The sequence below is a fragment of the Leucoraja erinacea genome, unplaced genomic scaffold (assembly GCF_028641065.1).
Source record: "Leucoraja erinacea ecotype New England unplaced genomic scaffold, Leri_hhj_1 Leri_1293S, whole genome shotgun sequence".
NCBI classification, from domain to species: domain Eukaryota; kingdom Metazoa; phylum Chordata; class Chondrichthyes; order Rajiformes; family Rajidae; genus Leucoraja; species Leucoraja erinaceus.
Window position 1 is genome coordinate 19046 of NW_026575554.1, and position 23444 is coordinate 42489.

Sequence of the window (23444 nt, forward strand, 5' to 3'; positions counted from 1 at the left end):
TAAGAGAAAGAAGTCTATACGGGTATAGGTATGGTGCACGTGGGGACAATTGAAAATAATTTAGTCGTGGGGAATGTAAATCTCCATAGGTCTGTGAGCCCAAGTTGTTTGGCAAACGCATGCAGAGTCTGATTTAGTTAAAGTAGAGGCTTTGTTCGAAGATCTGTCCAGTTTAGGGTCTTGGACCAGATTAAAATCTCCACCCACAATGACATGGTGATTTTCAATATTTGGGAGAGATGTAAAAAATTTGGTTACAAATGAGCTGTCATCCCAGTTGGGACCATAAATGCTGGCCAATATGACAGGTGGGTCTTGCAGTTTGCCAGACACCATGACAAAGCGGCCAGCAGTATCCTCCACAGTTTTCTGTGATTCGAACATAACGTTCTTACGAATCAGGATAGCAGTACCCCTAGCCCTATCATTAAATTTTGAGTGAAATAAGTGGTTAATCCAGCCTCTCTTGGATTTGCCTCCTTCAGTGAAGAAGGCGAATGGTATGTTAGCATTCATAGCAAAAGGATTCGAGTAAAGGAGCAGGGAGGTTCTACTGCAGTTGTACAGGGTCTTGGTGAGACCACACCTGGAGTATTGCATACAGTTTTGGTCTCCTAATCTGAGGAAAGACATTCTTGCCATAGAGGGAGTACAAAGAAGGTTCACCAGACTGATTCCTGGGATGTCAGGACTTTCATATGAAGAAAGACTGGATAGACTCGGCTTGTACTTGCTAAAATTTAGAAGATTGAGGGGGGATCTTATAGAAACTTACAAAATTCTTAAGAGGTTGGACAGGCTAGATGCAGGAAGATTGTTCCCTATGTTGGGGAAGTCCAGAACAAGGGGTCACAGTTTAAGGATAAGGGGGAAATCTTTTAGGACCGAGATGATGAAAAAACATTTTTCACACAGAGAGTGGTGAATCTCTGGAATTCTCTGCCGCAGAAGGTAGTTGAGGCCAGTTCATGGGCTACATTTAAGAGGGAGTTAGATGTGGCCTTTGTGGCTAAAGGGATCAGGGGGGTATGGAGAGAAGGCAGGAACAGGATACTGAGTTGGATGATCAGCCATGGTCATATTGAATGGCGGTGCAGGCTCGAAATGCCGAATGGCCTACTCCTGCACCTATTTTCTATGTCTCTATGTTTCTCTTAAGCGAAGGATGATGCGTACAAATTAGCCAGAAAAAGCAGCATACCGGAGGACTGGGAGAAATTCAAAGACCAGCAGAGGAGGACAAAGGGCTTAATTAGGAAAGGAAAAATAGATTATGAAAGAAAACTGGCAGGGAACATAAAAACTGACTGCAAAAGTTTTTATAGATATGTGAAAAGAAAGAGATTAGTTAAAACAAATGTAGGTCCCTTGCAGTCAGAAACAGGGGAGTTGATCATGGGGAACAAGGATATGGCGGACCAATTGAATAACTACTTTGGTTCCGTCTTCACTAAGGAAGACATAAATAATTTGCCAGAAATAGCAGGGGACCGCGGGTCAAAGGAGTTGGAGGAATTGAGTGAAATCCAGGTTAGCCGGGAAGTGGTGTTGGGTAAATTGAATGGATTAAAGGCCGATAAATCCCCAGGGCCAGATAGGCTGCATCCCAGAGTACTTAAGGAAGTAGCTCCAGAAATAGTGGATGCATTAGTAATAATCTTTCAAAACTCTTTAAATTCTGGAGTAGTTCCGGAAGATTGGCGGGTAGCAAACGTAACCCCCCTTTTTAAGAAGGGAGGGAGAGAGAAAATGGGGAATTACAGACCAGTTAGTCTAACATCGGTAGTGGGGAAACTGCTAGAGTCAGTTATTAAAGATGGGATAGCAGCGCATTTGGAAAGTGGTGAAATCATTGGACAAAGTCAGCATGGATTTACGAAAGGTAAATCATGTCTGACGAATCTTATAGAATTTTTCGAGGATGTAACTAGTAGCGTGGATAGGGGAGAACCAGTGGATGTGGTGTATCTGGACTTCCAGAAGGCTTTCGACAAGGTCCCACATAAGAGATTAGTATACAAACTTAAAGCACAAGGCATTGGGGGTTCAGTATTGATGTGGATAGAGAACTGGCTGGCAAACAGGAAGCAAAGAGTAGGAGTAAACGGGTCCTTTTCACAATGGCAGGCAGTGACTAGTGGGGTACCCCAAGGCTCAGTACTGGGACCCCAGCTATATACAATATATATTAATGATCTGGATGAGGGAATTGAAGGCAACATCTCCACGTTTGCGGATGACACTAAGCTGGGGGGGCAGTGTTAGCTGTGAGGAGGATGCTAGGAGACTGCAGGGTGACTTGGATAGGCTGGGTGAGTGGGGAAATGTTTGGCAGATGCAGTATAATGTGGATAAATGTGAGGTTATCCATTTTGGTGGCAAAAACAGGAAAGCAGACTATTATCTAAATGGTGGCCGATTGCGAAAGGGGGAGATGCAGCGAGACCTGGGTGTCATGATACACCAGTCATTGAAGGTAGGCATGCAGGTGCAGCAGGCAGTAAAGAAAGCGAATGGTATGTTAGCTTTCATTGCAAAAGGATTTGAGTATAAGAGCAGAGAGGTTCTACTGCAGTTGTACAGGGTCTTGGTGAGACCACACCTGGAGTATTGCGTACAGTTTTGGTCTCCAAATCTGAGGAAGGACATTATTGCCATAGAGGGAGTGCAGAGACGGTTCACCAGACTGATTCCTGGGATGTCAGGACTGTCTTATGAAGAAAGACTGGATAGACTTGGTTTATACTCTCTAGAATTTAGAAGATTGAGAGGGGATCTTATAGAAACTTACAAAATTCTTAAGGGGTTGGACAGGCTAGATGCAGGAAGATTGTTCCCGATGTTAGGGAAGTCCAGGACAAGGGGTCACAGCTTAAGGATAAAGGGGAAATCCTTTAAAACCGAGATGAGAAGAACTTTTTTTTCACACAGAGAGTGGTGAATCTCTGGAACTCTCTGCCACAGAGGGTAGTTGAGGCCACTTCATTGGCTATATTTAAGAGGGAGTTAGATGTGGCCCTTGTGGCTAAGGGGATCAGGGGGTATGGAGAGAAGGCAGGTACGGGATACTGAGTTGGATGATCAGCCATGATCATATTGAATGGCGGTGCAGGCTCGAAGGGCCGAATGGCCTACTCCTGCACATAATTTCTATGTTTCTTACACCAAGACCCGGTGTGCGACCTCGCACCACCCGGCGTGGCTTCAATGGCCGCGGGACAATCGCCATCGCCAGCCGGGGGCTTTGACTTTGACTCTGACGGGGGGGGGGGGAGAGTGCAGTGGAGAGATAAGTTTTTTTTGGCCTTCCATCACAGCTATGTGATGGATGTTTATGTAAAATGTAATTATGTTGTGTCTGGGGTCTATTTGTGTGTAATGTATGGCTGCAGAAACGGCATTTCGTTTGGACCTCCAGGGGTCCAAATGACAATTAAATTGACTCTTGACTCTTGACTCTTGAAAGCATCCAGAGAACCTGCCTCCACTGCCCTCTGAGATTCAGATTCAGATTCAGATTCAGATTCAATGTTAATTGTCATTGTCAGTGTACAGTACAGAGACAACGAAATGCATTTAGCATCTCCCTGGAAGAGCGACATAGCAAATGATTTGAATAAATAATAATAAGTGTCGGGGGGGGGGGGGTGGTGATTGGCGGTCACCGAGGTACGTTGTTGAGTAGAGTGACAGCCGCCGGGAAGAAGCTGTTCCTCGACCTGCTGGTTCGGCAACGGAGAGACCTGTAGCTCCTCCCGGATGGTAGGAGGGTAAACAGTCCATGGTTGGGGTGAGAGCAGTCCTTGGCGATGCTGAGTGCCCTCCGCAGACAGCGCTTGCTTTGGACAGACTCAATGGAGGGGAGCGAGGAACCGGTGATGCGTTGGGCAATTTTCACCACCCTCTGCAATGCCTTCTGGTTGGAGGCAGAGAATTCCACAGACTCCCAACTCTCTGTGAGAAAAAGTGTTTCCTCGTCTCCGTTCTAAATGGCTTACTCCTTATTCTTAAACTGTGGCCCCTGGTTGTGGACTCCCCCCAACATCGGGAACATGTTTCCTGCCTCTAGCGCATCCGTACAGACAGCACCCACAGACGGGATCGATCCCGGGTCTCCGGCGCTGTAAGGCATCACCGTGCCACAGTACACAAGCAAAATGGAGCAGAGGTGAACAAACCAATTCTAATCAATAATCGCAAAGTTAATAGTCAGAACTGCAGAAAACGAGTTTACAAATTTGAAATAAAAGAGCAATGCATAAGAAATAATGGAGACACAAGGCACTGCAGGTGCTAGTTAACATAAAAAGACAAATTGCTGGAGTAACTCAGTGGGTCACCCAGAATCTCTGTAGAACATGGATAGGTGATGTTACCAGATAGTGGCCCTTCAACTCAGCGGGTCAGTCACCAACTCTGGAGAACATGGATGGGTGATTTTTCAGGTCAGGACTCTTCATCAGCTTGAAAAATATTCTCTTTTCCTTTGCATCCTTTTTCCACTGGAAGTCCACGTGATATATTAACGCCACACAAATCTGCAATGGCTTCACTCTTACATATAGAATATCATGCGTGTTATAACTCTTCCAAACTTTGCTGCGGCACGTCGGCGCAGCGGTAGAGTTGCTGCCGCACAGCGCCAGAGACCCGGGTTTGAACCTGACCACAGGTGCTGTCTGTAAGGAGTTTGCACGTTCTCCCTGTGACCGCCTGGATTTTTTTCCCGGGTGCTCCGGTTTCATCCCATGCTCCAAAGATGCACAGGTTTGTAGGTTAATTGGCTGTGACAAAATTGTAAATTGTCCCTAGAGTGTAGGATAGTACTAGTGTACGAGGTGATCGCAGATCGGTGCAGACTCAGTGGGACGAAGGGCTCGTTTTGCGCTGTCTCTGAGGTAAATAGCTTCATAGCAAAAGGATTTGATTCATAGCAAAAGGATTTGAGTATAAGAGCAGGGAGGTTCTACTGCAGTTGTACCGGGTCTTGGTGAGACCACACCTGGAGAATTGCGTACAGTTTTGGTCTCCTAATCTGAGGAAGGACATTATTGCCATAGAGGGAGTACAGAGAAGGTTCACCAGACTGATTCCTGGGATGGCAGGACTTTCATATGAAGAAAGACTGGATAGACTCGGCTTGTACACGCTAGAATTTAGAAGATTGAGGGGGGATCTTATAGAAACTTACAAAATTCTGAAGGGGTTGGACAGGCTAAATGCAGGAAGATGTGGCCCTTGTGGCTAAAGGGATCAGGGGGTATGGAGAGAAGGCAGGGATGGGATACTGAGTTGGATGATCAGCCATGATCAGATCGAATGGCTGTGCAGGCTTGAAATGCCGAATGGCCTACTCCTGCACCTATTTTCTATGTTTCTATGTTCTCTTAAGCCGCATTACCTCTCTGTTACGAAGGTGGGTCTCTTGAATAAAAAATATATCGCCATTGAGCTGTTGCAAGTGGGCCAAGATCCGTTCCACAAGACAAATCTAAGAGTGTCATTTGTGTTGGCCATACCTAGTTATATCCACAAGCGAGTAAGGGGAGAGCGCTGTAGTACAAGCAAGTGCGCTGTAGTACTGCAAGTCGAAAATGGAAGAGCGCATCGAAAACCAGCGCATCGAGACCAGCTGTCGGGAGTGGGGGGGGGGGGGGGGGGGGGGGAGAGGAGTGATTGTCCAGTTTTCTAGGCTGAGTGAGTCCTAGTTGCCCGGGCATCGAGTGTCCTCTTAACAAGTTAATATCACCAGCAACTTGTCCCAGACCAGCCACATCGAAGCCATGACCAAGAAAGCACACCAACGACCCTACTTCCTGAGAAGGCTTGGGAAGTTGGGCATGTCCCCAACAACTCTCCCCAACTTCTACGCATAGAAACATAGAAAATAGGTGCAGGAGTAGGCCATTCGGCCCTTATAGCCTGCACCGCCATTCAATATGATCATGGCTGATCATCCAACTCAGTATCCCGTCCCTGCCTTCTCTCCATACCCCCTGATCCCTTTAGCCGCAAGGGCCACATCTAACTCCCTCTTAAATATAGCCAATGAACTGTGGCCTCAACTACCTTCTGTGGCAGAGAATTCCACACATTCACCACTCTCTGTGTGAAAAATGATTTTCTCATCTTGGTCCTAAAAGACTTCCCTCTTATCCATAAACTGTGACCCCTTGTTCTGGACTTCCCCAACATCGGGAATAATCTTCCTGCATCTAGCCTGTCCAACCCCTTAAGAATTTTGTGAGTTTCTATAAGCCTCGCTGCCTCGGCAAGGCCAGCAGCCCAGACCATCACACACACAAACCAACCTCCCTTCCATCGACTCCATCTACACCTCACGCTGCCTCGGCAAGGCCAGCAGCATCATCAAGGACCAGTCTCACCTCAGGTCACTCCCTCTTCTCTCCTCTCCGATCGGACAAGAGGTACTAAAGTGTGAAAACGAACGCACACCTCCAGATTCAGGGACAGTTTCTTCCCGGCTGTTATCAGGCAACTGAACCGTCCTCTCACCAACTAGAGAGCGGCCCTGACCTCCCATCTACTTCTTTAGAGACCCTTGGACTATCTTTAATTGCTCTTAACCAGACTTTATCTTGCACTAAGAAATGTTATTCCCTTTATCCTGTATCTGTACACTGTGGACGACTTTATTGTAAGCTGTGTTGTTTAGTTCAGCTTAGTTTAGAGATACAGCGTGGAAACAGGCCCTTCCGCCCACTGGGTCCGTGCCGACCAGCGATCCCCGCACACGTACCCCATCTCCAACTCCCACTAGTGACATTTTTTACATTTACATCAAGCCAATGAACCTACAAACCTACACGCCTTTGGATTGCGGGAGGAAACCGAAGATCTCGGGGAAAACCAAGGCAGGTCACGGGCAGAACGTGCAAACTCCGTACAGACAGCTGTTTTTTGGGGAGTCCTGTAATCCTGAGAGGGGGAAGAGGCTGGGTGGGATCAATGAATCCTGGGCACCAGTTTGGACTGCAAGAATACTGGACAGGCACGGCTCATGAGAATAGCCTCCTGAATGTAAGCATGCAGGTACAGCAGGCAGTGAAGAAAGCGACAGGCATGTTGGCCTTTACAACAAGAGGAGTTGAGTATAGGAGCAAAGAGGTCCTTCTGCAGTTGTACAGGGCCCTAGTGAGACCACACCTGGAGTATTGTGTGCAGTTTTGGTCTCCAAATTTGAGGAAGGACATTCTTGCTATAGAGGGAGTGCAGCGTAGGTTCACCAGGTTAATTCCCGGGATGGCAGGACTGTCATATGCTGATAAAATGGAGTGGCTGGGCTTGTACACTCTGGAGATTAGAAGGATGAGAGGATATCTCATTGAAACATAAGATTATTCAGGATTTGGACACGCTAGAGGCAGAAAACATGTTCCCGATTTTGGGGGAGTCCAGAACCAGGGGCCACAGTTTAAGAATAAGGGGTCAGCCATTTAGAACGGAGATGAGGAAAAACCTTTTCACCCATAGAGTTGTGAGTCTGTGGAATTCTCTGCCTCGGAGGGCGGTGGAGGCCGGTTCTCTGGATACTTTCAAGAGAGAGTTTGATAAAGCTCTTAAAGATAGCGGAGTCAGGGGATATGGGGAGAAGGCAGGAACGGGGTACTGATTGGGGATGATCAGCCATGATCGCATTGAATGGCGGTGCTGACTCGATGGGCGGAATGGCCTACTCCTGCACCTATTGTCTAACAGGTTTAAGGTGAGAGGGGAATCGGAGCAGGTAACATTTTCATGCAAAGGGTGGTGGGTGTACGGAACAAGGTGCCAGAGGAGGTCGATGATGGAGACACTATCCCAACGTTTAGGAAACATTTGGACAGGTACGTGGATAGGACAGGTTTGGAGGGATATGGAACAAATGCAGGCAGGTGGGACCAGTGTAGATGGGACATGTTGGCCGGTGTGGGCAAGTTGGGCCTGAAGGGCCTGTTTCCACACTGTATCACTCTGTGACTAGTGTAGATGGGACATGTTGGCCGGTGTGGGCAAGTTGGGCCGAAGGGCCTGTTTCCACACTGTATCACTCTGTGACTAGTGTAGATGGGACATGTTGGCCGGTGTGGGCAAGTTGGGCTGAAGGGCCTGTTTCCACACTGTATCACTCTGTGACTAGTGTAGATGGGACATGTTGGCCGGTGTGGGCAAGTTGGGCCGAAGGGCCTGTTTCCACACTGTATCACTCTGTGACTAGTGTAGATGGGACATGTTGGCCAGTGTGGGCAAGGTGGGCTGAAGGGCCTGTTTCCACACTGTATCTATCACTCTATGACTAGAGTGTGGACTTTGGAAAATGGCCCCTCTTATTTACAGGATCAGTAGACTGTTTCTGTACACTTGCTGACCTGAGGTACAGTAATACACTAACTGGACTGTTAGTGATCAAAAATATAATTGCCGTGTGTAACATTTCACACCTGTGACAATAAAAGTGCGAATGAGATTCCGATGACTGCGTGCGTGTGCAATTAGTAAACTGAACAAAAACAGGAGGGAGACCAGGGGGAGAGGAGAGAGAAAGGGGGTCTGGCCCACCGCACCCTTGAGCACTTACAAGATAGACCACTCCTCCGAAATCCAATGGACTGAGGTGTAGTACGTAACGGAGCGCCACGGCCGCCATTTGTTTATGCAAAACGCGACATCTTTGGTAGCGGGCACAGACTCCACAGTTATACAATCTGCTCTTACATCAGGTCGCAGGGAAGAGCAAAGATACTAGAGGCTCCTCTAGTTAGATGAGGTGAGAAGAGGAGGAGTGAAATGTAAAGCCAGAGGGAGGGAGAGATGGGTGGGAGGGATGGGGCGTGATGGGTGGGTGGATAACAGGGAAATAGGGGTCTTGGAGATGGGAGATGTGGCCCTTGTGGCTAATGGGATCAGGGGGTACGGAGAGAAGGCAGGGATGGGATACTGAGTTGGATGATCACCCATGATCATATTGAATGATGGTGCAGGCTCGAAGGGCCGAATGGCCTCTACTCCTGCACCTATTTTCTATGTTTCTATGAGATAAGTGGGTTGAAGAGGGGAAAGGAGCAGGGTGACTGGGGAGGGGTGGGAGATGATGACAGAAATGTGTGCTCTCAAATCACCCACCCCACCCCTCCCTCTCTTTCCCCTGTCCTTCCCCCGACAAAATCTGTGTGAGCATCTGATCTTCTAGAGGTGCATTGATCATAAAGAGGTGTATAAAATCATGAGAGGAATAGATCGGGTAGACGCACAGAGTCTCTTGCCCAGAGTAGGGGAATCGAGGACCAGAGGACATAGGTTCAAGGGGAAAGGGAAAAGATTGAATAGGAATCTGAGGGATCTACAGGAGGGACTGTCTCAAACATGCAGCCAGCATCATCAGAGACCCACACCACACGGGCCACACTCTCATCTCGCTGCTAACATCGTGAAGAAGTACATGAGACTGATAACTGCATCGGCCATACACCCATCAGGCTATTAAACTCTCCAAACTCCAAATACACTCCAAACTATTTAAACTTGGGGGAGATTATGTTTTGACTTTGTGCTACCATTTTCTATTTCCCCGAGATCAACTTCAAGTTCAAGTGAGTTTATTGTCATGTGTCCCTGATAGGACAATGAAATTCTTGCTTTGCTTCAGCACACAGAACATAGTAGGCATTTGCTACAAAACAGATCAGTGTGTCCATATACCATTATATAAATATATACACACATGAATAAATAAACTGATCAAGTGCAAATAACAGATAATGGGTTATTAATGTTCAAGGTTTTGTCTGAGCCAGGTTTAATAGCCTGATGGCTGTGGGGAAGTAGCTATTCCTGAACCTGGTCGTTGCAGTCTTCAGGCTCCTGTACCTTCTATCTGAAGGTAGCAGGGAGATGAGTGTGTGGCCAGGATGGTGTGGGTCTTTGATGATACTGCCAGCCTTTTTGAGGCAGCGACTGCGATAAATCCCCTCGATGGAAGGAAGGTCAGAGCCGATGATGGACTGGGCAGTGATCACTACTTTTTGTAGTCTCTTCCTCTCCAGGGCGCTCAAGTTGCCGAACCAAGCCACGATGCAACCGGTCAGCATGCTCTCTACTGTGCACCTGTAGAAGTTAGAGAGAGTCTTCCTTGACAAACCGACTCTCCGTAATCTTCTCAGGAAGTAGAGGCGCTGATGAGCTTTCTAGATAATTGCATCCATGTTCTCGGACCAGGAAAGATCTTCAGAGATGTGCACAGAGATGTGATGAATTTTTCGAATGTGGAGGAGTCACTGTGGTGGATGTTCATGTTAAAATGTGTTTTTGAGTGATCTGTTGGTTTTAATTGTATGACTGACCTGGCCAGTGAAATTCCTTGGCGAATAAAGTCTGATTCTGATTCTGAATGTATGTTTGTTTTTATATACACTGATGTTGTTTGTGTGTATCCTGGGTTTTACAGAACCGTGTGCTGCTGCAAGCAAGTATTTCTTTATTTTGTTTCCAGGCATTTGGCAATAAAACATTCTTGACACTGATATTTAGTTTAGCCAAAGAAGGAAGAGATTGAACCTTTTTTTTCACCTTCCATCACAGTGGGGAATGTGGAGGAGTCACTGTGGTGGATGTTCATGTTAAAATATATTGTGTGTTCTGTTGCATTTTATCAGTGTGAATGTATGGCAAATCAAATTCCTCGTATGTTGCAAACCAGACGTGGCTAATAAAGTATGATTATGATGATGAGAAACAGGCCCTTCGGCCCACCGAGCCCGTGCCGACCAGCGATCCCCGCACATCTGCACTATCTTACACACACACTAGGGACAATTTACATTTACACCAAGGCTAAATTAACCTACAAACCTGTACGTCAAGGGTCAAGAGTGTTTTATTGTCATATGTCCCAGATAGAACAATGAAATTCTTACTTGCTGCAGCACAACAGAATATAACCGAAGATCTCGGAGAAAAACCATGCAGGTCACGGGGAGAACGTACAAATTCCGTACAGACAGCACCTGTAGTCGGGATCGAACCCGGGTCTCTGGCGCAGTGAGGCAGCAACTCTACCGCTGTCCCACCTTGCACCGACTGTTGTATTACAACCGCCCTTTAAATCATTAAAAAATGATGTTAATGTCGTGGGCAGCTGGAAGCACTCGCTCATTGGCTGTCAGGGCAAAGTTTACACCAATTTCCTCCCTCCTTGGGTTTGAACCCATTCTTCCAAAGATCTGTTCTGAAGAAAACAAATCTGTTGTGTGGAGAGCAAATGCTGCAAACACGATATGAATTATCTGAGTCGGCGGACATTAGGACCCGAGGGAGCCTGGAGCTCAGGACCCGTGGCTGCTGCTGAACCAGGAGGGGAGATTGTTTCAATCTTTATATTTTCTCAAAAGTGATTTCTGTTCCGTTGCCGGACGCGGTTAACGCGTTAAAATGAACGGATCGACAGACAGACAGACAGTTCTGAGTTTAGTTTCTGTTTATTTCACTCTTCCCACATTTACATTCCCCCTGGTTTTATTTCCGCGCTCACTGGCGTTTCACGACGCAGAATTTGGGGATTAAATGGGAGCCGTTCGTTCAGCGCCGACCTGTTGTCCACCAGGTTTCTGCCCCACAGCCCCTGAGCCCCGCTCCTGACGCCGGTCCCGGGACCCGACCCTTTTACACACCCGGAGCGGAACCGGAGCAGATTCTCAGCCACTGGTTTACATCCCAGTCCAGAAGAAAGGATAAAGTTTCTCCGTGAATTTATTCCCAGTGAAGGTGTGGAGATGGGACTTGGTGTCCGCGTCGTAAAATGAAACTGTCCCGGACTCGTAACTGAGATAAACTCCCACCCTCCCGGGGATGGGACGGGCGGGGAGAGGGGATCGAGGGTCGGTGACTGCATCAAACTCGTCATCCAACCGCCAGATGCTCCAGACTCCAGTCTCCGGGGTCAGTGTGACCCGTCTCTTCCTCTCCACAGACTCTGCGGCGACTCCCAGACTCCAGTACCGACTCCCCGCCACCTCCACCTCCCAGTAATGTCTCCCCGATGTGAATCCCTCCGATCCCAGCACACACTCCCTGCCTGTAAACCTCTTCCCGGTGTCAGGGAGACTCCTCCGGGTCCCGGTCCCTCTCACCCTCTTCCGATCCTCAGACACCTCGAGCCGCGCATGCGCTGTTTCCACATCCAGGGTGACGGAGACTGGGGGGAGAAGCAGAGAATCAGAGAGTCCCCGGGGGTCGGGGGGAGACTCGGGCACAGGCGGGCGGACAACTGACACCTTGCCCGGGGTTTCACCCACAACCACATCGGATGGACAAGAGACATCTCTCCCGGAGTTTCTCAACCGGGCAGAAGAGGGGGAATTCCGCCGGTTATCGGGAACGGGAGGGGGCGGTGCGGGGGGAAAATTGTGGAAAATGAGGATGAACGAGACTGCTGGTGAGGATGGAGAAATAAGGCGGGTATTCAAATATCCTGCCAGTAGATGGCGAGGGAGAGACAGATTGAGAGATGAGGAGACTGGTGTGAGTGGTGATTAGAGGTGGTTAAAGAGGATGTAGGGATGTGGGGTGGACTTGCCGTGATCATACTGAACGGGAGTGGACTGGACGGGCGAGGCAATCTGCTACTGTTTACTTGCTTTCTTTAGTGGAGGTGGATTTGATGCGTCTGTACAACCAAGAACACTCTGATCTCATTGTGAAGTAATATATGAACTTCACTGAGGGACTTGACAATGTTACGCATGTCAGGCTGGTCCAGAAAGCAAAGGCAGGTGGGATCCAAGACGAGTTGGTAAAATGGACCCACAATTGGCTTGGTGGTTGGAGGTAGAAGGTAGCGTAGAAGGATGAGTTTTCTGCTTGGAGGTCTGTGACTGGTGGAGTGCAGCAGAGATCGGTGCTGCAACCTTTACTGTTTATTTTATGTTTTCATGGCTTGGATGTGAATGTAGGAGGTGTGACTACAAAGTTTGCAGAGAACGGGTAATGTTGTGGATTGCAAGGAAGTCTGTCAAAGTCTGCAGCAGGATAGAAGCTAGATCAGCGAAACTTTATTTTCATGCAGGGATATAAATACTGGAGGACGCAGTTTTCTTCACACAAAGAGTTGTTAAATCCCTGGAATATTTTGTCAGAAGTGGTGGTGGAATCAGATGTAATCACTACATGTAAAAGGCATTGTGATTTAGGAAACGAGGTGCAGAATAATACGGTTCTAATGTGGGTAAAAGGAATTTGCGTGGCTGGGAAAAAAGGTGGACATGGATGCGATGGGCCGAAGGGCCTGACTATGTAAAGTACAACCCTGGCTCTCTGGCTCCAAGAGCACTGAATGATTGATTATCCACAGCCACCGGGTGTGCGGGGAATTCCAAAGGTTGCCCAGTCTCTCCGTGCAGTAATGTCTCCTTGTCTCTGTCCTAAATGGTCCAGCCCACATTCTGAGAGGGTTCCCGCTGGTTCCTGACCCCTCAGACAGGGAAAACATCCTCCCTGCATCCAGCCCACTGAGCAGTGTAGGAACTTTGTATTTCCCAGAGATCTCCTCAAATACAACTGGACTCTCGAGCACACAGGCAGAGTCTACTCAATGTCACGCACACAACAAATATCGTAATGGAACCAAGTATTGTCAATCGTTGCTACACTCGCTCTGTGCAGAGTTTATCTTTGTATAAGTAGAAAAAAAACATAAGACAGGAAGAAAATAGGTGCGGAGTAGGCTCCGCCTCTCAGGCCTATCCTCTGTTCAATGTGATAATGGCTGAACAAAGCTGGCTCCAGTTCCTCTTCAGTGTGACTTCCCCATCACCCTCAGTTTAATGATCTTTCCAATATCCAACTATTTTCCCTTCACCGATACCCAGAAACCTGGCCTGTCACCATCAATGACATCACACAATTCCAGATATTTACTGCTATGTTAGAGAAACAACTTCAACCGTCTGCATGGTACGTGGTCTGGATGTTTGGATCTGATCGAATCCAGGAAGAGTTACACAATGGAGCATAACCGTGGCCTGAAGGCAGGAGACAGAGGGTTGGTGGAGGAATGCTTTTCAGACTGGAGGCTCTCGCAAAGGGTGTGCCATAGAGCTCGACTCTATCTCCATTGTTGGTCGTTATTTATACGAACGCTTTGTATGAGTATGTGGGTGGCCATGTTAGTAGGTTTGTGGAGGACACTAAGATTGGTGGCGTCATGGAGAGTGAAGAAGGTGACCTGAGATGAAATGTGATCTTAATTAGCAGGTTAATGGGCTGAAGAATGGAAGACAGAATTTTCTAAAGTCTAAACATAGAAACATAGAAAATAGGTGCAGGAGTAGGCCATTCGGCCCTTCGAGCCTGCAACGCCATCCAATATGATCATGGCTGATCATCCAACTCAGTATCCTGTACCTGCCTTCTCTCCATACCCCCTGATCCCTTTAGCCACAAAGGCCACATCTATCTCCCTCTTAAATATAGCCAATGAACTGGCCTCAACCACCCTCTGTGGCAGAGAATTCCAGAGATTCACCACTCTCTGTGAGAAAAATGTTTTCCATCATCTCGGTCCTGGATGTTTCCCCCTGATCCTTAGGAACTGTGACCCCTTGTTCTGGACTTCCCCAACATCGGGACAAATCTTCCTGCATGCTAGCCAGACTCCAACCCCTTAAGAATTTTGTAAGTTTCTATAAGCCCCCCCCCTCAATCTTCTAACCGATTCTATCCAGTCTTTCTTCATATGAAAGTCCTGACATCCCAGGAATCAGTCTGGTGAACCTTGTCTGAACTCCCTCTATGGCAAGAATGTCCTTCCTCAGATTAGGAGACCAAAACTGTACACAATACTCCAGGTGTGGTCTCACCAAGACCCTGTACAGCTGCAGTAGAACCTCCTTGCTCCTATACTCAAATCCTTTTGCTATGAATGCTAAGGATTGAGGGCATCAGTTTAAGGTGAGATGGTAAAGTTGGAAAAGGCATTGAAGGTCAATGTTTTCAGGCAGTGGATGGTAGAGAGATAGAACGAGATGCCAGAGGTGGAGGTGAGTACAGTTACTGCGTAATGTTTACATTTGTGGTACTTAAAGGTGTAATCAATAAGAAGAATGGAAACTGAACAAGTTTTACCTCGCTGAATGGCACAAGTTTCTCTCCACAACGTGTTCAACTCAAAGTGGTGATGAATCTTTTCAATCGGCAAGGCACCATCTGTCACTGACAATGTATGAACTTCATCACTAACCCTGCAAATATTTAACAGCTGGTTAGGATCTGATCTTCACACAATTTCGGAGCTGTTCTACAAAAACATGCAGAGTTTCAATCAAGAGCGTGTCCTACCTCGTTCTCCGACCAGCTGCCTCCTGAAAGAAATAAGACACACGTCTGAATAACTGAGACAGAACATCCACATCCCGACAGCAGAAATGGCACGCAAATTGCCACAAGATTCCTATTTACCAACTCTTATTGCGGCAGCCACACTGACATATAAATAATATTTCCGTCGGGACAAAGAACCACGGGGGGTAAACACAAGGAACGTACATGAAAATGATGCCATCATTGAGAGGGTGCAAGTTACGGGATAGAATGAGAAGGTGGTGGGTGTTATCTGAAGAAGATGTCAGGGAATGAAGGAATGGGGTGATTTAAGATTATCTGTGGATTTAAATGGGTGGGGGACAAATAGTATTGCTACTTTTAGGGGAGTGGGAGATTGCAACCTGTTTCGATGAATGCAATCAACCTGGCGTGCACAATGAATTATGATCAAATAGAACAAGTTGTCCTACAACTTTAGGCTGTGCACGCCATACGCAAGAAGAAGCAGCTACTTTTAGGGAGACCAAAATTCAAAGATGAAATATGTGATGGCCTTTAATAAATCCCATTAGTCATGCAGCAAAGGGAACGTGGAACTAATTCACACAAAAGTGGCCAAATGTTGGAGATACATTGAAGGGGGAGTAGGATAAGCACAAGAGATTTCCCCCTGTTGCCCCATTCCCTGCATGTTCAATTCATGGATGACAGATGATAAATGATGATGTGTGCGCCACGTTCTAGAATAATATTAATCCCCACAATGTGGTCATGGCTAATCTTGTCCAGGACAGAACTCCCCCTTTTTTCCCCATTCCCCTCATGTTCAATTCCTGGAATTTTCAACAAAAAAAAAGAAGGTCTCTCCTTCTGGTTCAAATACTGCTAACATTTTCAATCCCCAAAGTCTCTGGGTTGGAGAATTCCAGAGATTCACTGCTCTCCATCCAGTCGTGGACCTTGGGGACAATGGTAAAACGACTCTTCATTCTTTTCAACTGCAAGGAATATCGATCCAACCTCGATAAACCCTGCTGATGAGACAAGCCCCTCATCCTGCAAATATCCCGGTGATTCAGTTTTGTGTTGCCTCCAATGCTGTAACATCATTTCATGGTTAAGGTCATGAAATCTACGCAAAATGCTCTCGATGTGGCTCGGATAATTGTGACAAACCCCCCTAGAAGATTCTACAAGTATTTTATCAACAAAAGAATAACCGGCTGGAGAATATTCCCCTTTAAGAGCAAAAGGATAACTAGGGATAGAACAGGTCCAATTAAGTGCTGTTAAGGAGGACAAATTCCAATGTAAACTTAAAGCACACGGTAATGGGGGTTCAGTATTGATGTGGATAGAGAACTGGCTGGCAGACAGGAAGCAAAGAGTAGGAGTAAACGGGTCCTTTTCACAATGGCAGGCAGTGACTAGTGGGGTACCGCAAGGCTCAGTGCTGGGACCTCAGCTATTTACGATATATATTAATGATTTGGACGAGGGAATTGAATGCAACATCTCCAAGTTTGCGGATGACACGAAGCTGGGGGGCAGTGTTAGCTGTGTGGAAGATGCTAGGAGGCTGCAAGGTGACTTGGATAGGCTGGGTGAGTGAGAAAATGCATGGCAGATGCAGTATAATGTAGATAAATGTGAGGTTATCCACCTTGGTGGCAACAACAGGAAAGTAGACTATTATCTGAATGGTGGCCCGTTAGGAAAGGGGGAGATGCAACGAGACCTGGGTGTCATGGTACACCAGTCATTAAAAGTAGGCATGCAGGTGCAGCAGGCAGTGAAGAAGGCGAATGGTATGTTAGCATTCATAGCAAAAGGATTTGAGTATAGGAGCAGGGTGGTTCTACTGCAGTTGTACAGGGTCTTAGTGAGACCACACCTGGAGTATTGCGTACAGTTTTGGTCTCCTAATCTGAGGAAAGACATTCTTGCCATAGAGGGAGTACAGAGAAGGTTCACCAGACTGATTCCTGGGATGTCAGGACTTTCATATGAAGAATGACTGGATAGACTCGGTTTGTACTCGCTAGAATTTAGAAGATTGAGGGGGGATCTTATAGAAACTTACAAAATTCTTAAGGGGTTGGACAGGCTAGATGCAGGAATATTGTTCCCGATGTTGGGGAAGTCCAGAACAGCGAGGAGGTCATAGCGAGGAGGTCATAGAAAGGAGTTACAGGGAGGTGGTCGCTCCAAGACCACGGGAGACAGAAAACTGGGTCACAGTTAGGAAGGGCAACGGGCAGAGGCAGGGACTGGTGAGTACCCCGGTGGCTGTACACCTTGGAAATAAGTACTCATGCTTGAGTAAGGGTGGGGGAGACAGCCTACCTGGGGGCAGCGACAGCGGCCGGGTCTCTGGCACAAAGACCGGTCCGGTTGCTCAGAAGGGTAAGGAAAAGAAGGGAAGGGCAATTGTAATAGGGGACTCTATAGTCAGGGGGTCGGAAAGGCGATTCTGTGGACGCAGACAGGAGTCCCGGATGGTAGTTTGCCTCCCTGGTGCCAGGGTCAGGGATGTGTCTGAACGTGTCCAAGAAATCCTGAAATGGGAGGGAGAGGAGCCTGAGGTTGTGGTGCATATAGGTACCAACGATATAGGTAAAAAAAGAGAAGAGGTCCTGAAAGAAGAATTTAGGGAGTTAGGTAGAGAGTTAAGGAGAAGGACTGGAAAGGTAACAATCTCAGGATTACTGCCTGTGCCACGCGACAGTGAGAGTAGGAATGGAGCGAGGTGGAGGATAAATGCGTGGATGAGGGACTGGTGCAGTGGGTATGGATTCAAGTTTCTGGATCATTGGGACCTCTTTTGGGGAAGGTGCGACCTGTACAGAAAGGACGGGTTGCACTTGAACTCAAGGGGGACCAATATCCTGGCGGGGAGATTTGCAAAGGCTACTGGGGAGACTTTAAACTAGTATGGTTGGGGGGAGGGACTCAAATGGGGAAAGCTAGCAGTCAGTGTGTGAAGCAGGGGGCAGAGAATGGTAGCACTCTGACCCAAAATGTAGGGGAGAGAGAAGAAAAAGAAAATAATCAGAGAATAAGAGAGGGTGGGTTTCTTAAATGTGTATATTTTAATGCTAGGAGCATTGTAAGAAAAGTGGATGAACTTAGAGCCTGGATTGACACCTGGAAGTATGATGTTGTGGCGATCAGTGAAACATGGTTGCAGGAGGGCTGTGATTGGAAACTAAATATTCCAGGATTTCGTTGCTTCAGGTGTGATAGAATTGGAGGGGCAAGAGGTGGAGGTGTTGCATTGCTTATCAGGGAAGATATTACAGCAGTGCTTTGGCAGGATAGATTAGAGGGCTCATCTAGGGAGGCTATTTGGGTGGAACTGAGAAATTGGAAAGGGGTAGCAACACTTATAGGGGTGTATTATAGACCGCCAAATGGGGAGCGAGAATTGGAAGAGCAAATATGTAAGGAGATTGCAGATATTAGTAGTAAGCACAAGGTAGTGATTGTGGGAGATTTCAATTTTCCACACATAGACTGGGAAACACATTCTGTAAATGGGCTGGATGGGTTGGAGTTTGTAAAATGTGTGCAGGATAGTTTTTTGCAACAATACATAGAAGTACCTACTAGAGAAGTGGCGGTACTGGACCTCCTGTTAGGAAATGAGATGGGTCAGGTGGCAGAGGTATGCGTTGGGGAACAGTTCGGGTCCAGTGATCACAATACCATTAGTTTCAATATAATTATGGAGAGGGACAAAACTGGACCTAGGGTTGAGATTTTTGATTGGAGAAAGGCTAACTTTGAGGAGATGCGAAAGGATTTAAAAGGAGTAAATTGGGACAGTTTGTTTTATGGGAAAGATGTGGAAGAGAAATGGAGTACATTTAAAGGTGAAATTTTAAGAGTACAGAATCTTTATGTCCCTGTTCGGTTGAAAGGAAATCGTAAAAATTATAAAGAGCCATGGTTTTCAAGGGAAATTGGACACTTGGTTCGGAAAAAGAGGGAGATCTACAATAATTATAGGCAGCATGGAGTAAATGAGGTGCTTGAGGAGTATAAAGAATGTAAAAAGAATCTTAAGAAAGAAATTAGAAAAGCTAAAAGAAGATATGAGGTTGCTTTGGCAAGTAAGGTAAAAGTAAATCCGAAGGGTTTCTACCGCTATATTAATAGCAAAAGGATAACGAGGGATAAAATTGGTCCATTAGAGAGTCAGAGTGGACAACTATCTGCAGAGCCAAAAGAGATGGGGGAGATATTGAACAGTTTCTTTTCTTCGGTATTCACCAAGGAGAAGGATATTGAATTATGTGAGGTAAGGGAAACAAGTAGAGTAGCTATGGGAACTATGAGGATCAAAGAAGAGGAAGTACTGACACTTTTGAGAAATATAAAAGTGGATAAGTCTCCAGGTCCGGACAGGATATTCCCTAGGACATTGAGGGAAGTTAGTGTAGAAATAGCAGGGGCTATGGCAGAAATATTTCAAATGTCATTAGAAACGGGAATAGTGCCGGAGGATTGGCGTACTGCGCATGTTGTTCCATTGTTTAAAAAGGGGTCTAAGAGTAAACCTAGCAATTATAGACCTGTTAGTTTGACGTCAGTGGTGGGCAAATTAATGGAAAGAATACTTAGAGATAATATATATAAGCATCTGGATAAACAGGGTCTGATTAGGAACAGTCAACATGGATTTGTGCCTGGAAGGTCATGTTTAACTAATCTTCTTGAATTTTTTGAAGATGTTACTCGGGAAATTGATGAGGGTAAAGCAGTGGATGTTGTGTATATGGACTTCAGTAAGGCCTTTGACAAGGTTCCTCATGGAAGGTTGGTTAAGAAGGTTCAATGGTTGGGTATTAATGGTGGAGTAGCAAGATGGATTCAACAGTGGCTGAATGGGAGATGCCAGAGAGTAATGGTGGATGGTTGTTTGTCAGGTTGGAGGCCAGTGACGAGGGGGGTGCCACAGGGATCTGTGTTGGGTCCACTGTTGTTTGTCATGTACATCAATGATCTGGATGATGGTGTGGTAAATTGGATTAGTAAGTATGCAGATGATACTAAGATAGGTGGGGTTGCGGGTAATGAAGTAGAGTTTCAAAGTCTACAGAGAGATTTATGCCAGTTGGAAGAGTGGGCTGAAAGATGGCAGATGGAGTTTAATGCTGATAAGTGTGAGGTGCTACATCTTGGCAGGACAAATCAAAATAGGACGTACATGGTAAATGGTAGAGAATTGAAGAATGTAGGTGAACAGAGGGATCTGGGAATAACTGTGCACAGTTCCCTGAAAGTGGAATCTCATGTAGATAGGGTGGTAAAGAAAGCTTTTGGTGTGCTGGCCTTTATAAATCAGAGCATTGAGTATAGAAGTTGGGATGTAATGTTAAAATTGTACAAGGCATTGGTGAGGCCAATTCTGGAGTATGGTGTACAATTTTGGTCGCCTAATTATAGGAAGGATGTCAACAAAATAGAGAGAGTACAGAGGAGATTTACTAGAATGTTGCCTGGGTTTCAGCAACTAAGTTACAGAGAAAGGTTGAACAAGTTAGGGCTTTATTCTTTGGAGCACAGAAGGTTAAGGGGGGACTTGATAGAGGTTTTTAAAATGATGAGAGGGATAGACAGAGTTGACGTGGAAATGCTTTTCCCACTGAGAGTAGGGAAGATTCAAACAAGGGGACATGACTTGAGAATTAAGGGACTGAAGTTTAGGGGTAACATGAGGGGGAACTTCTTTACTCAGAGAGTGGTAGCTGTGTGGAATGAGCTTCCAGTGAAGGTGGTGGAGGCAGGTTCGTTTTTATCATTTAAAAATAAATTGGATAGTTATATGGATGGGAAGGGAATGGAGGGTTATGGTCTGAGTGCAGGTATATGGGACTAGGGGAGATTATGTGTTCGGCACGGACTAGAAGGGTCGAGATGGCCTGTTTCCGTGCTGTAATTGTTATATGGTTATATGGTTATTAACAAGGGGTCACAGTTTAAGGATAAGGGGGAAATCTTTTAGGACCGAGATGAGGAAAACATTTTTCACACAGAGAGTGGTGAATCTCTGGAATTTTCTGCCACAGAAGGTAGTTGAGGGCAGTTCATTTGGCTATATTTAAGAGGGAGTTAGATGTGGCCCTTGTGGCTCAAGGGATCAGGGGGTATGGAGAGAAGGCAGGTACAGGATACTGAGTTGGATGATCAGCCATGATCATATTGAATGGCGTTGCAGGCTCGAAGGGCCGAATGGCCTCTACTCCTGCACCTATTTTCTATGTTTCTATGTAATTTCAGAAATGTCACCCACCATGCTGTGAGTGTGTAGTTTCACTTCGCAACTGTAGTGTAACCCCCTCACCTTCAGAAATATCCCGTTGTCTTTTTGATCTATCTGTTCCTGCAACGTTGAGAGTTCCTTTTCGATGGAATTTAAATTTGCTTGAATCTCTTGAAGCCTTTTCTCCATTGCGTTCCGAATTTTCTCCTCTTCTTCCCGGATATCTGCGAGTACACGCCGCTCTTTCTCAGTGAAAATCTGGTGCAGTTCAGCAAACTGGGATGTGATCTGTGACTGAAGGTTGTGTGACTCTTCCTGTGAAATGAAAGGTGAAAATCAATATATAATGTCATTATAATGTGTTTCCTAACGATATGCGAGGGGGTAGTTGGCCAATCAACCTTGTGGCATGGAGCACAGAAATAGGCCATTTGGTCCAACATGTCCAATGAGTTCCATAGATTAATTACCCTTTGACAAAATAAGTTTAGGATGTCTTTTAGTTTAGAAATATCGCGGAAACAGGCCCTTCGGCCCATTGAGTCCGCGCCGACCAGCAATCCCCACACATTAACAATGTTTACATTTACCAAGGCAATTAACCTACAAACCTTTGGAGTGTGGGAGGAAACCGAAGATCTCGGAGTAAACGTCACGGGGAGAACGTACAAACTCCATACAGACAGCACCCGTAGTGGGGATCCAACCCGGGTCTCCTGCACTGCATTCGCTGTCAGGCAGCACCACCGTGACCGCTTTTCTAAGTTTCTCTTCACCTCCTTTCTAAAAGAGCGCCCTTTAATTCTGAGGCTGTAACCTCTGGTCCTACAGTCCCACCAGTGGAAACATCCTTTCCACATCCACTCTATCTACAGTCAGTACCTGCCCGCCCAGTCTCTATCTCTATAGCTCCAACCCTCAGCTCTTGTGCTGTATAGAGGTGTCCTGACGTTACATGCATCACATTGATGAAAACTACACAAGATCAGGAAATCGAAATTGGAAAACCTCACCAGAACAACAGAAATCTTCTCTTTCTGTTGCTGCTCCATTTGCTCGATCTCTGATTTTTTTTTTTGTGAGAGATTCGAAGGAAGATTTCACCTGATCCTGGAGTTGGGTTTCAGATCAGAGAAGAAAAATGTCAGAAAATAAACAAAACATGACACAATGATGTGATCAGAATCGGTTTGCTTTTACCTTGTAGTTTTCAACAGCTTCTTCTATCGGCATGAAGCTGTGAGTCTTGTGTTCCCGCCCATCTCGACAAACCAGGCAGATCAGTTTCTTGTCAGTTTCACAAAACAGCTTCAGTTCTTCCTGATGTTTCTCGCAGTGAAGTTTATTTTCCTTCTCTGTCTGATTCAGGCTCAGTGTTCGAGCTTTCTCAGACAGTCTCGCCAAGGCCCGATTCACCCTGAGGGTGCGGTCTGTAAATTCCTCTCTACATTCCGGGCAGGAGTTTCTCCCCTCCCTGTCCCAACTCTGTGTGATGCAGGAGCGGCAGAAGTTGTGCCCACACTCCAGTGACACCGGATCGGTGAAGAAATCCAGGCAGATGGGACAAACTACCTCCTCGGTTAAACTGTCGAACCTGTCTTTCGCAGCCATTTTAACCTCCACTTCCTGGTTCAAAGTGTTTTCCACTGCGCGCGCTGCCGTCCCGGGCAATGAATGTTATTGGGCTGCAAGTGTTCAGTGTTCAGTGTCCTGGCCACTCCCAACTAATCTCACACGGGGGAGGGGTCAGTTAGGCATTAAACCGGCCTGAAGTGAGACGAAAGCGGAGAGATTGCCCTGGGATTGTCTAAGGCGGGGCAGAAAGGAACAGGGACCAGCGCTAAACAAAGATCCTATAGGA

General features: G+C 46.5%; 1 pseudogene; it reads right to left on the minus strand.

Annotated features, from left to right (window-relative positions):
* Positions 1 to 11455: 11455 nt before the first annotated feature.
* On the minus strand, positions 11456 to 23354 carry LOC129715650 (E3 ubiquitin-protein ligase TRIM39-like; annotated as a pseudogene).
* Between the last annotated feature and the right edge of the window lie 90 nt (positions 23355 to 23444).